At 47.0% G+C, this 9,689-nt stretch overlaps 28 non-coding genes across 28 annotated transcripts; all 28 read right to left on the bottom strand.

The window, feature by feature from the left end:
- Positions 1 to 25: 25 nt before the first annotated feature.
- On the bottom strand, positions 26 to 144 carry LOC145152041 (5S ribosomal RNA). The gene has a single exon (XR_013732578.1). It is a non-coding gene; the product is annotated as a 5S ribosomal RNA (ribosomal RNA).
- A 232-nt stretch (positions 145 to 376) lies between these two features.
- On the bottom strand, positions 377 to 495 carry LOC145155033 (5S ribosomal RNA). Its single transcript, XR_013735495.1, has one exon. It is a non-coding gene; the product is annotated as a 5S ribosomal RNA (ribosomal RNA).
- Positions 496 to 740: 245 nt separating this feature from the next.
- Positions 741 to 859, bottom strand: LOC145144826 (5S ribosomal RNA). Its single transcript, XR_013725828.1, has one exon. It is a non-coding gene; the product is annotated as a 5S ribosomal RNA (ribosomal RNA).
- Positions 860 to 1,090: 231 nt separating this feature from the next.
- LOC145140881 (5S ribosomal RNA) lies at positions 1,091 to 1,209 on the bottom strand. Its single transcript, XR_013722326.1, has one exon. It is a non-coding gene; the product is annotated as a 5S ribosomal RNA (ribosomal RNA).
- Positions 1,210 to 1,439: 230 nt separating this feature from the next.
- Positions 1,440 to 1,558, bottom strand: LOC145147846 (5S ribosomal RNA). The gene has a single exon (XR_013728734.1). It is a non-coding gene; the product is annotated as a 5S ribosomal RNA (ribosomal RNA).
- Positions 1,559 to 1,788: 230 nt separating this feature from the next.
- LOC145155787 (5S ribosomal RNA) lies at positions 1,789 to 1,907 on the bottom strand. Its single transcript, XR_013736215.1, has one exon. It is a non-coding gene; the product is annotated as a 5S ribosomal RNA (ribosomal RNA).
- Positions 1,908 to 2,143: 236 nt separating this feature from the next.
- On the bottom strand, positions 2,144 to 2,262 carry LOC145139645 (5S ribosomal RNA). Its single transcript, XR_013721962.1, has one exon. It is a non-coding gene; the product is annotated as a 5S ribosomal RNA (ribosomal RNA).
- Positions 2,263 to 2,490: 228 nt separating this feature from the next.
- Positions 2,491 to 2,609, bottom strand: LOC145155993 (5S ribosomal RNA). Its single transcript, XR_013736420.1, has one exon. It is a non-coding gene; the product is annotated as a 5S ribosomal RNA (ribosomal RNA).
- Positions 2,610 to 2,839: 230 nt separating this feature from the next.
- LOC145152040 (5S ribosomal RNA) lies at positions 2,840 to 2,958 on the bottom strand. Its single transcript, XR_013732577.1, has one exon. It is a non-coding gene; the product is annotated as a 5S ribosomal RNA (ribosomal RNA).
- A 231-nt stretch (positions 2,959 to 3,189) lies between these two features.
- Positions 3,190 to 3,308, bottom strand: LOC145139636 (5S ribosomal RNA). Its single transcript, XR_013721960.1, has one exon. It is a non-coding gene; the product is annotated as a 5S ribosomal RNA (ribosomal RNA).
- Positions 3,309 to 3,536: 228 nt separating this feature from the next.
- Positions 3,537 to 3,655, bottom strand: LOC145152566 (5S ribosomal RNA). Its single transcript, XR_013733098.1, has one exon. It is a non-coding gene; the product is annotated as a 5S ribosomal RNA (ribosomal RNA).
- Positions 3,656 to 3,885: 230 nt separating this feature from the next.
- Positions 3,886 to 4,004, bottom strand: LOC145153627 (5S ribosomal RNA). Its single transcript, XR_013734126.1, has one exon. It is a non-coding gene; the product is annotated as a 5S ribosomal RNA (ribosomal RNA).
- A 233-nt stretch (positions 4,005 to 4,237) lies between these two features.
- LOC145152039 (5S ribosomal RNA) lies at positions 4,238 to 4,356 on the bottom strand. Its single transcript, XR_013732576.1, has one exon. It is a non-coding gene; the product is annotated as a 5S ribosomal RNA (ribosomal RNA).
- Positions 4,357 to 4,587: 231 nt separating this feature from the next.
- LOC145152038 (5S ribosomal RNA) lies at positions 4,588 to 4,706 on the bottom strand. The gene has a single exon (XR_013732575.1). It is a non-coding gene; the product is annotated as a 5S ribosomal RNA (ribosomal RNA).
- A 232-nt stretch (positions 4,707 to 4,938) lies between these two features.
- LOC145139631 (5S ribosomal RNA) lies at positions 4,939 to 5,057 on the bottom strand. The gene has a single exon (XR_013721959.1). It is a non-coding gene; the product is annotated as a 5S ribosomal RNA (ribosomal RNA).
- Positions 5,058 to 5,285: 228 nt separating this feature from the next.
- Positions 5,286 to 5,404, bottom strand: LOC145153897 (5S ribosomal RNA). The gene has a single exon (XR_013734389.1). It is a non-coding gene; the product is annotated as a 5S ribosomal RNA (ribosomal RNA).
- A 234-nt stretch (positions 5,405 to 5,638) lies between these two features.
- LOC145153466 (5S ribosomal RNA) lies at positions 5,639 to 5,757 on the bottom strand. Its single transcript, XR_013733973.1, has one exon. It is a non-coding gene; the product is annotated as a 5S ribosomal RNA (ribosomal RNA).
- A 230-nt stretch (positions 5,758 to 5,987) lies between these two features.
- LOC145153785 (5S ribosomal RNA) lies at positions 5,988 to 6,106 on the bottom strand. The gene has a single exon (XR_013734277.1). It is a non-coding gene; the product is annotated as a 5S ribosomal RNA (ribosomal RNA).
- Positions 6,107 to 6,338: 232 nt separating this feature from the next.
- On the bottom strand, positions 6,339 to 6,457 carry LOC145139626 (5S ribosomal RNA). Its single transcript, XR_013721958.1, has one exon. It is a non-coding gene; the product is annotated as a 5S ribosomal RNA (ribosomal RNA).
- A 228-nt stretch (positions 6,458 to 6,685) lies between these two features.
- Positions 6,686 to 6,804, bottom strand: LOC145134196 (5S ribosomal RNA). The gene has a single exon (XR_013718988.1). It is a non-coding gene; the product is annotated as a 5S ribosomal RNA (ribosomal RNA).
- Positions 6,805 to 7,034: 230 nt separating this feature from the next.
- Positions 7,035 to 7,153, bottom strand: LOC145153626 (5S ribosomal RNA). Its single transcript, XR_013734125.1, has one exon. It is a non-coding gene; the product is annotated as a 5S ribosomal RNA (ribosomal RNA).
- Positions 7,154 to 7,386: 233 nt separating this feature from the next.
- Positions 7,387 to 7,505, bottom strand: LOC145152037 (5S ribosomal RNA). Its single transcript, XR_013732574.1, has one exon. It is a non-coding gene; the product is annotated as a 5S ribosomal RNA (ribosomal RNA).
- Positions 7,506 to 7,735: 230 nt separating this feature from the next.
- On the bottom strand, positions 7,736 to 7,854 carry LOC145144825 (5S ribosomal RNA). Its single transcript, XR_013725827.1, has one exon. It is a non-coding gene; the product is annotated as a 5S ribosomal RNA (ribosomal RNA).
- A 231-nt stretch (positions 7,855 to 8,085) lies between these two features.
- LOC145148180 (5S ribosomal RNA) lies at positions 8,086 to 8,204 on the bottom strand. Its single transcript, XR_013729078.1, has one exon. It is a non-coding gene; the product is annotated as a 5S ribosomal RNA (ribosomal RNA).
- A 231-nt stretch (positions 8,205 to 8,435) lies between these two features.
- LOC145145831 (5S ribosomal RNA) lies at positions 8,436 to 8,554 on the bottom strand. Its single transcript, XR_013726786.1, has one exon. It is a non-coding gene; the product is annotated as a 5S ribosomal RNA (ribosomal RNA).
- A 230-nt stretch (positions 8,555 to 8,784) lies between these two features.
- On the bottom strand, positions 8,785 to 8,903 carry LOC145154581 (5S ribosomal RNA). Its single transcript, XR_013735050.1, has one exon. It is a non-coding gene; the product is annotated as a 5S ribosomal RNA (ribosomal RNA).
- Positions 8,904 to 9,139: 236 nt separating this feature from the next.
- On the bottom strand, positions 9,140 to 9,258 carry LOC145152036 (5S ribosomal RNA). The gene has a single exon (XR_013732573.1). It is a non-coding gene; the product is annotated as a 5S ribosomal RNA (ribosomal RNA).
- A 229-nt stretch (positions 9,259 to 9,487) lies between these two features.
- LOC145139620 (5S ribosomal RNA) lies at positions 9,488 to 9,606 on the bottom strand. The gene has a single exon (XR_013721957.1). It is a non-coding gene; the product is annotated as a 5S ribosomal RNA (ribosomal RNA).
- Positions 9,607 to 9,689: the final 83 nt, after the last annotated feature.

Below are 9,689 nucleotides of genomic sequence, written 5' to 3'. Positions count from 1 at the left end.
AAAACGCAAACAGGCAACGAAAAAGGGGGTGCAACACGAGGACTTCCCAGGGGGTCACCCATCCTAGTACTACTCTCGCCCAAGCACGCTTAACTGCGGAGTTCTGATGGGATCCGGTGCATTAGTGCTGGTATGATCGCACCCGAAATACTATCCATGCTTATTGCTTTTATGTCTTAAAAGACGCAGAACCTCCTTTGTTTTCGTACGCGAGGCGTGGGACCCACGTGACCGATTGGCTCCGTTCCAAAAATACGAAAACCATCAACCATGAAACGGAGGCCACCCGAGCATAGAAACAGCAAGAAAGAAAAAAAAAACAAAAAAAAAACAGCACGTAAAATCTAAAAAAAACGCAAACGGGCAACGAAAAAGGGGGGTGCAACACGAGGACTTCCCAGGGGGTCACCCATCGTAGTACTACTCTCGCCCAAGCACGCTTAACTGCGGAGTTCTGATGGGATCCGGTGCATTAGTGCTGGTATAATCGCACCCGAAATACTATCCATGCTTATTGCTTTTATGTCTTAAAAGACGCAGAACCTCCTTTGTTTTCGTACGCGAGGCGTGGGACCCACGAGACCGATCGGCTCCGTTCCAAAAATACGAAAACCATGAACCATGAACCATGAACCATGAAGCGGAGGCCACCCGAGCATAGAAATAGCAAGAAAGAAAAAAAAACAAAAAAAAAAAACCGCACGTAAAATCTAAAAAAACGCAAACGGGCAACGAAAAAAGGGGTGCAACACGAGGACTTCCCAGGGAGTCACCCATCCTAGTACTACTCTCGCCCAAGCACGCTTAACTGCGGAGTTCTGATGGAATCCGGTGCATTAGTGCTGGTATGATCGCACCCGAAATACTATTCATGATTATTGCTTTTATGTCTTAAAAGACGCAGAACCTCCTTTGTTTTCGTACGCGAGGCGTGGGACCCACGTGACCGATCGGCTCCGTTCCAAAAATACGAAAACCATGAACCATGAAGCGGAGGCCACCCGAGCATAGAAATAGCAAGAAAGAAAAAAAAACAAAAAAAAACCGCACGTAAAAATCTAAAAAAAACGCAAACAGGCAACGAAAAAGGGGGGTGCAACACGAGGACTTCCCAGGGGGTCACCCATCCTAGTACTACTCTCGCCCAAGCACGCTTAACTGCAGAGTTCTGATGAGATCCGGTGCATTAGTGCTGGTATGATCGCACCCGAAATACTATCCATGCTTATTGCTTTTATGTCTTAAAAGACGCAGAACCTCATTTGTTTTCGTAAGCGAGGCGTGGGACCTACGTGACCGATCGGCTCCGTTCCAAAAATACGAAAACCATGAACCATGAAGCGGAGGCCACCCGAGCATAGAAATAGCAAGAAAGAAAAAAAAACAAAAAAAAACCGCACGTAAAATCTAAAAAAAACGCAAACAGGCAACGAAAAAGGGGGGTGCAACACGAGGACTTCCCAGGGGGTCACCCATCCTAGTACTACTCTCGCCCAAGCACACTTAACTGCGGACTTCTGATGGGATCCGGTGCATTAGTGCTGGTTTGATCGCACCCGAAATACTATCCATGCTTATTACTTTTATGTCTTAAAAGACGCAGAACCTCCTTTGTTTTCGTACGCGAGGCGTGGGACCCACGTGACCGATCGGCTCCGTTGCAAAAATACGAAAACCATGAACCATGAAGCGGAGGCCACCCGAGCATAGAAATAGCAAGAAAGAAAAAAAAACAAAAAAAAAACCGCACGTAAAATCTAAAAAAACGCAAACGGGCAACGAAAAAGGGGGGTGCAACACGAGGACTTCCCAGGGGGTCACCCATCCTAGTACTACTCTCACCCAAGCACGCTTAACTGCGGAGTTCTGATGGGATCCGGTGCATTAGTGCTGGTATGATCGCACCCGAAATACTATCCATGTTTATTGCTTTTATGTCTTAAAAGACGCAGAACCTCCTTTGTTTTCGTACGCGAGGCGTGGGACCCACGTGACCGATCGGCTCCGTTCCAAAAATACGAAAACCATGAACCATGAACCATGAAGCGGAGGCCACCCGAGCATAGAAATAGCAAGAAAGAAAAAAAAACAAAAAAAAAACCGCACGTAAAATCTAAAAAAACGCAAACGGGCAACGAAAAAAGGGGTGCAACACGAGGACTTCCCAGGGGGTCACCCATCCTAGTACTACTCTCGCCCAAGCACGCTTAACTGCGGAGTTCTGATGGGATCCGGTGCATTAGTGCTGGTATGATCACAACCGAAATACTATTCATGATTATTGCTTTTATGTCTTAAAAGACGCAGAACCTCCTTTGTTTTCGTACGCGAGGCGTGGGACCCACGAGACCGATCGGCTCCGTTCCAAAAATACGAAAACCATTACCCATGAAGCGGAGGCCACCCGAGAATAGAAATAGCAAGAAAGAAAAAAAAACAAAAAAAAACCGCACGTAAAATCTAAAAAAACGCAAACGGGCAACGAAAAAAGGGGTGCAACACGAGGACTTCCCAGGGGGTCACCCATCCCAGTACTACTCTCGCCCAAGCACGCTTAACTGCGGAGTTCTGATGGGATCTGGTGCATTAGTGCTGGTATGATCGCACCCGAAATACTATCCATGCTTATTGCTTTTATGTCTTAAAAGACGCAGAACCTCCTTTGTTTTCGTACGCGAGGCGTGGGACCCACGTGACCGATCGGCTCCGTTCCAAAAATACGAAAACCATGAACCATGAAGCGGAGGCCACCCGAGCATAGAAATAGCAAGAAAGAAAAAAAAACAAAAAAAAACCGCACGTAAAATCTAAAAAAAACGCAAACAGGCAACGAAAAAGGGGGGTGCAACACGAGGACTTCCCAGGGGGTCACCCATCCTAGTACTACTCTCGCCCAAGCACGCTTAACTGCGGAGTTCTGATGGGATCCGGTGCATTAGTGCTGGTATGATCGCACCCGAAATACTATCCATGCTTATTGCTTTTATGTCTTAAAAGACGCAGAACCTCCTTTGTTTTCGTACGCGAGGCGTGGGACCCACGTGACCGATTGGCTCCGTTCCAAAAATACGAAAACCATCAACCATGAAGCGGAGGCCACCCGAGCATAGAAACAGCAAGAAAGAAAAAAAAACAAAAAAAAAACAGCACGTAAAATCTAAAAAAAACGCAAACGGGCAACGAAAAAGGGGGGTGCAACACGAGGACTTCCCAGGGGGTCACCCATCCTAGTACTACTCTCGCCCAAGCACGCTTAACTGCGGAGTTCTGATGGGATCCGGTGCATTAGTGCTGGTATGATCACAACCGAAATACTATTCATGATTATTGCTTTTATGTCTTAAAAGACGCAGAACCTCCTTTGTTTTCGTACGCGAGGCGTGGGACCCACGAGACCGATCGGCTCCGTTCCAAAAATACGAAAACCATGAACCATGAAGCGGAGGCCACCCGAGCATAGAAATAGCAAGAAAGAAAAAAAAACAAAAAAAAACCGCACGTAAAATCTAAAAAAACGCAAACGGGCAACGAAAAAAGGGGTGCAACACGAGGACTTCCCAGGGGGTCACCCATCCCAGTACTACTCTCGCCCAAGCACGCTTAACTGCGGAGTTCTGATGGGATCCGGTGCATTAGTGCTGGTATGATCGCACCCGAAATACTATCCATGCTTATTGCTTTTATGTCTTAAAAGACGCAGAACCTCCTTTGTTTTCGTACGCGAGGCGTGGGACCCACGTGACCGATCGGCTCCGTTCCAAAAATACGAAAACCATGAACCATGAAGCGGAGGCCACCCGAGCATAGAAATAGCAAGAAAGAAAAAAAAACAAAAAAAAACCGCACGTAAAATCTAAAAAAAACGCAAACAGACAACGAAAAAGGGGGGTGCAACACGAGGACTTCCCAGGGGGTCACCCATCCTAGTACTACTCTCGCCCAAGCACGCTTAACTGCGGAGTTCTAATGGGATCCGGTGCATTAGTGCTGGTATGATCGCACCCGAAATACTATTCATGCTTATTGCTTTTATGTCTTAAAAGACGCAGAACCTCCTTTGTTTTCGTACGCGAGGCGTGGGACCCACGTGACCGATTGGCTCCGTTCCAAAAATACGAAAACCATCAACCATGAAGCGGAGGCCACCCGAGCATAGAAACAGCAAGAAAGAAAAAAAAACAAAAAAAAAAACAGCACGTAAAATCTAAAAAAAACGCAAACGGGCAACGAAAAAGGGGGGGTGCAACACGAGGACTTCCCAGGGGGTCACCCATCCTAGTACTACTCTCGCCCAAGCACGCTTAACTGCGGAGTTCTGATGGGATCCGGTGCATTAGTGCTGGTATGATCGCACCCGAAATACTATCCATGCTTATTGCTTTTATGTCTTAAAAGACGCAGAACCTCCTTTGTTTTCGTACGCGAGGCGTGGGACCCACGTGACCGATCGGCTCCGTTCCAAAAATACGAAAACCATGAACCATGAAGCGGAGGCCACCCGAGCATAGAAATAGCAAGAAAGAAAAAAAAAACAAAAAAAAACCGCACGTAAAATCTAAAAAAAACGCAAACAGGCAACGAAAAAGGGGGGTGCAACACGAGGACTTCCCAGGGGGTCACCCATCCTAGTACTACTCTCGCCCAAGCACGCTTAACTGCGGAGTTCTGATGGGATCCGGTGCATTAGTGCTGGTATGATCGCACCCGAAATACTATCCATGCTTATTGCTTTTATGTCTTAAAAGACGCAGAACCTCCTTTGTTTTCGTACGCGAGGCGTGGGACCCACGTGACCGATTGGCTCCGTTCCAAAAATACGAAAACCATCAACCATGAAGCGGAGGCCACCCGAGCATAGAAACAGCAAGAAAGAAAAAAAAACAAAAAAAAAAACAGCACGTAAAATCTAAAAAAAACGCAAACGGACAACGAAAAAGGGGGGTGCAACACGAGGACTTCCCAGGGGGTCACCCATCCTAGTACTACTCTCGCCCAAGCACGCTTAACTGCGGAGTTCTGATGGGATCCGGTGCATTAGTGCTGGTATGATCACAACCGAAATACTATTCATGATTATTGCTTTTATGTCTTAAAAGACGCAGAACCTCCTTTGTTTTCGTACGCGAGGCGTGGGACCCACGAGACCGATCGGCTCTGTTCCAAAAATACGAAAACCATGAACCATGAAGCGGAGGCCACCCGAGCATAGAAATAGCAAGAAAGAAAAAAAAACAAAAAAAAACCGCACGTAAAATCTAAAAAAACGCAAACGGGCAACGAAAAAAGGGGTGCAACACGAGGACTTCCCAGGGGGTCACCCATCCCAGTACTACTCTCGCCCAAGCACGCTTAACTGCGGAGTTCTAATGGGATCCGGTGCATTAGTGCTGGTATGATCGCACCCGAAATACTATTCATGCTTATTGCTTTTATGTCTTAAAAGACGCAGAACCTCCTTTGTTTTCGTACGCGAGGCGTGGGACCCACGTGACCGATTGGCTCCGTTCCAAAAATACGAAAACCATCAACCATGAAGCGGAGTCCACCCGAGCATAGAAACAGCAAGAAAGAAAAAAAAACAAAAAAAAAAAACAGCACGTAAAATCTAAAAAAAACGCAAACGGGCAACGAAAAAGGGGGGGTGCAACACGAGGACTTCCCAAGGGGTCACCCATCCTAGTACTACTCTCGCCCAAGCACGCTTAACTGCGGAGTTCTGATGGGATCCGGTGCATTAGTGCTGGTATGATCGCACCCGAAATACTATCCATGCTTATTGCTTTTATGTCTTAAAAGACGCAGAACCTCCTTTGTTTTCGTACGCGAGGCGTGGGACCCACGTGACCGATCGGCTCCGTTCCAAAAATACGAAAACCATGAACCATGAAGCGGAGGCCACCCGAGCATAGAAATAGCAAGAAAGAAAAAAAAACAAAAAAAAACCGCACGTAAAATCTAAAAAAAACGCAAACAGGCAACGAAAAAGGGGGGTGCAACACGAGGACTTCCCAGGGGGTCACCCATCCTAGTACTACTCTCGCCCAAGCACGCTTAACTGCGGAGTTCTGACGGGATCCGGTGCATTAGTGCTGGTATGATCGCACCCGAAATACTATCCATGCTTATTGCTTTTATGTCTTAAAAGACGCAGAACCTCCTTTGTTTTCGTACGCGAGGCGTGGGACCCACGTGACCGATTGGCTCCGTTCCAAAAATACGAAAACCATCAACCATGAAGCGGAGGCCACCCGAGCATAGAAACAGCAAGAAAGAAAAAAAAAACAAAAAAAAAACAGCACGTAAAATCTAAAAAAAACGCAAACGGGCAACGAAAAAGGGGGGTGCAACACGAGGACTTCCCAGGGGGTCACCCATCCTAGTACTACTCTCGCCCAAGCACGCTTAACTGCGGAGTTCTGATGGGATCCGGTGCATTAGTGCTGGTATGATCACAACCGAAATACTATTCATGATTATTGCTTTTATGTCTTAAAAGACGCAGAACCTCCTTTGTTTTCGTACGCGAGGCGTGGGACGCACGAGACCGATCGGCTCCGTTCCAAAAATACGAAAACCATGAACCATGAAGCGGAGGCCACCCGAGCATAGAAATAGCAAGAAAGAAAAAAAAACAAAAAAAAACCGCACGTAAAATCTAAAAAAACGCAAACGGGCAACGAAAAAAGGGGTGCAACACGAGGACTTCCCAGGGGGTCACCCATCCCAATACTACTCTCGCCCAAGCACGCTTAACTGCGGAGTTCTGATGGGATCCGGTGCATTAGTGCTGGTATGATCGCACCCGAAATACTATCCATGCTTATTGCTTTTATGTCTTAAAAGACGCAGAACCTCCTTTGTTTTCGTACGCGAGGCGTGGGACCCACGTGACCGATCGGCTCCGTTCCAAAAATACGAAAACCATGAACCATGAAGCGGAGGCCACCCGAGCATAGAAATAGCAAGAAAGAAAAAAAAACAAAAAAAAACCGCACGTAAAATCTAAAAAAAACGCAAACAGGCAACGAAAAAGGGGGGTGCAACACGAGGACTTCCCAGGGGGTCACCCATCCTAGTACTACTCTCGCCCAAGCACGCTTAACTGCGGAGTTCTAATGGGATCCGGTGCATTAGTGCTGGTATGATCGCACCCGAAATACTATTCATGCTTATTGCTTTTATGTCTTAAAAGACGCAGAACCTCCTTTGTTTTCGTACGCGAGGCGTGGGACCCACGTGACCGATTGGCTCCGTTCCAAAAATACGAAAACCATCAACCATGAAGCGGAGGCCACCCGAGCATAGAAACAGCAAGAAAGAAAAAAAAACAAAAAAAAAAACAGCACGTAAAATCTAAAAAAAACGCAAACGGGCAACGAAAAAGGGGGGGTGCAACACGAGGACTTCCCAGGGGGTCACCCATCCTAGTACTACTCTCGCCCAAGCACGCTTAACTGCGGAGTTCTGATGGGATCCGGTGCATTAGTGCTGGTATGATCGCACCCGAAATACTATCCATGCTTATTGCTTTTATGTCTTAAAAGACGCAGAACCTCCTTTGTTTTCGTACGCGAGGCGTGGGACCCACGAGACCGATCGGCTCCGTTCCAAAAATACGAAAACCATGAACCATGAAGCGGAGGCCACCCGAGCATAGAAATAGCAAGAAAGAAAAAAAAACAAAAAAAAAAACCGCACGTAAAATCTAAAAAAACGCAAACGGGAAACGAAAAAAGGGGTGCAACACGAGGACTTCCCAGGGAGTCACCCATCCTAGTACTACTCTCGCCCAAGCACGCTTAACTGCGGAGTTCTGATGGAATCCGGTGCATTAGTGCTGGTATGATCGCACCCGAAATACTATTCATGATTATTGCTTTTATGTCTTAAAAGACGCAGAACCTCCTTTGTTTTCGTACGCGAGGCGTGGGACCCACGTGACCGATCGGCTCCGTTCCAAAAATACGAAAACCATGAACCATGAAGCGGAGGCCACCCGAGCATAGAAATAGCAAGAAAGAAAAAAAAAACAAAAAAAAACCGCACGTAAAATCTAAAAAAAACGCAAACAGGCAACGAAAAAGGGGGGTGCAACAGGAGGACTTCCCAGGGGGTCACCCATCCTAGTACTACTCTCGCCCAAGCACGCTTAACTGCGGAATTCTGATGGGATCCGGTGCATTAGTGCTGGTATGATCGCACCCGAAATACTATCCATGCTTATTGCTTTTATGTCTTAAAAGACGCAGAACCTCCTTTGTTTTCGTAAGCGAGGCGTGGGACCCACGTGACCGATCGGCTCCGTTCCAAAAATACGAAAACCATGAACCATGAAGCGGAGGCCACCCGAGCATAGAAATAGCAAGAAAGAAAAAAAAACAAAAAAAAACCGCACGTAAAATCTAAAAAAAAACGCAAACAGGCAACGAAAAAGGGGGGTGCAACACGAGGACTTCCCAGGGGGTCACCCATCCTAGTACTACTCTCGCCCAAGCACACTTAACTGCGGACTTCTGATGGGATCCGGTGCATTAGTGCTGGTATGATCGCACCCGAAATACTATCCATGCTTATTGCTTTTATGTCTTAAAAGACGTAGAACCTCCTTTGTTTTCGTACGCGAGGCGTGGGACTTACGTGACCGATCGGCTCCGTTGCAAAAATACGAAAACCATGAACCATGAAGCGGAGGCCACCCGAGCATAGAAATAGCAAGAAAGAAAAAAAAAACAAAAAAAAAACGCACGTAAAATCTAAAAAAACGCAAACGGGCAACGAAAAAGGGGGGTGCAACACGAGGACTTCCCAGGGGGTCACCCATCCTAGTACTACTCTCGCCCAAGCACGCTTAACTGCGGAGTTCTGATGGGATCCAGTGCATTAGTGCTGGTATGATCGCACCCGAAATACTATCCATGTTTATTGCTTTTATGTCTTAAAAGACGCAGAACCTCCTTTGTTTTCGTACGCGAGGCGTGGGACCCACGTGACCGATCGGCTCCGTTCCAAAAATACGAAAACCATGAACCATGAACCATGAAGCGGAGGCCACCCGAGCATAGAAATAGCAAGAAAGAAAAAAAAACAAAAAAAAAACCGCACGTAAAATCGAAAAAAACGCAAACGGGCAACGAAAAAAGGGGTGCAACACGAGGACTTCCCAGGGGGTCACCCATCCTAGTACTACTCTCGCCCAAGCACGCTTAACTGCGGAGTTCTGATGGGATCCGGTGCATTAGTGCTGGTATGATCGCACCCGAAATACTATCCATGCTTATTGCTTTTATGTCTTAAAAGACGCAGAACCTCCTTTGTTTTCGTACGCGAGGCGTGGGACCCACGTGACCGATCGGCACCGTTGCAAAAATACGAAAACCATGAACCATGAAGCGGAGGCCACCCGAGCATAGAAATAGCAAGAAAGAAAAAAAAACAAAAAAAAAACCGCACGTAAAATCGAAAAAAACGCAAACGGACAACGAAAAAAGGGGTGCAACACGAGGACTTCCCAGGGGGTCACCCATCCTAGTACTACTCTCGCCCAAGCACGCTTAACTGCGGAGTTCTGATGGGATCCGGTGCATTAGTGCTGGTATGATCACAACCGAAATACTATTCATGATTATTGCTTTTATGTCTTAAAAGACGCAGAACCTCCTTTGTTTTCGTACGCGAGGCGTGGGACCCAC

The sequence above is a fragment of the Lactuca virosa genome, chromosome 1, assembly GCF_052849685.1.
Source record: "Lactuca virosa cultivar CGN04683 chromosome 1, Lactuca_virosa_CGN04683_v6, whole genome shotgun sequence".
Lineage (NCBI taxonomy): Eukaryota > Viridiplantae > Streptophyta > Magnoliopsida > Asterales > Asteraceae > Lactuca > Lactuca virosa.
This window is presented reverse-complemented; position numbering and strand designations above follow the sequence as displayed.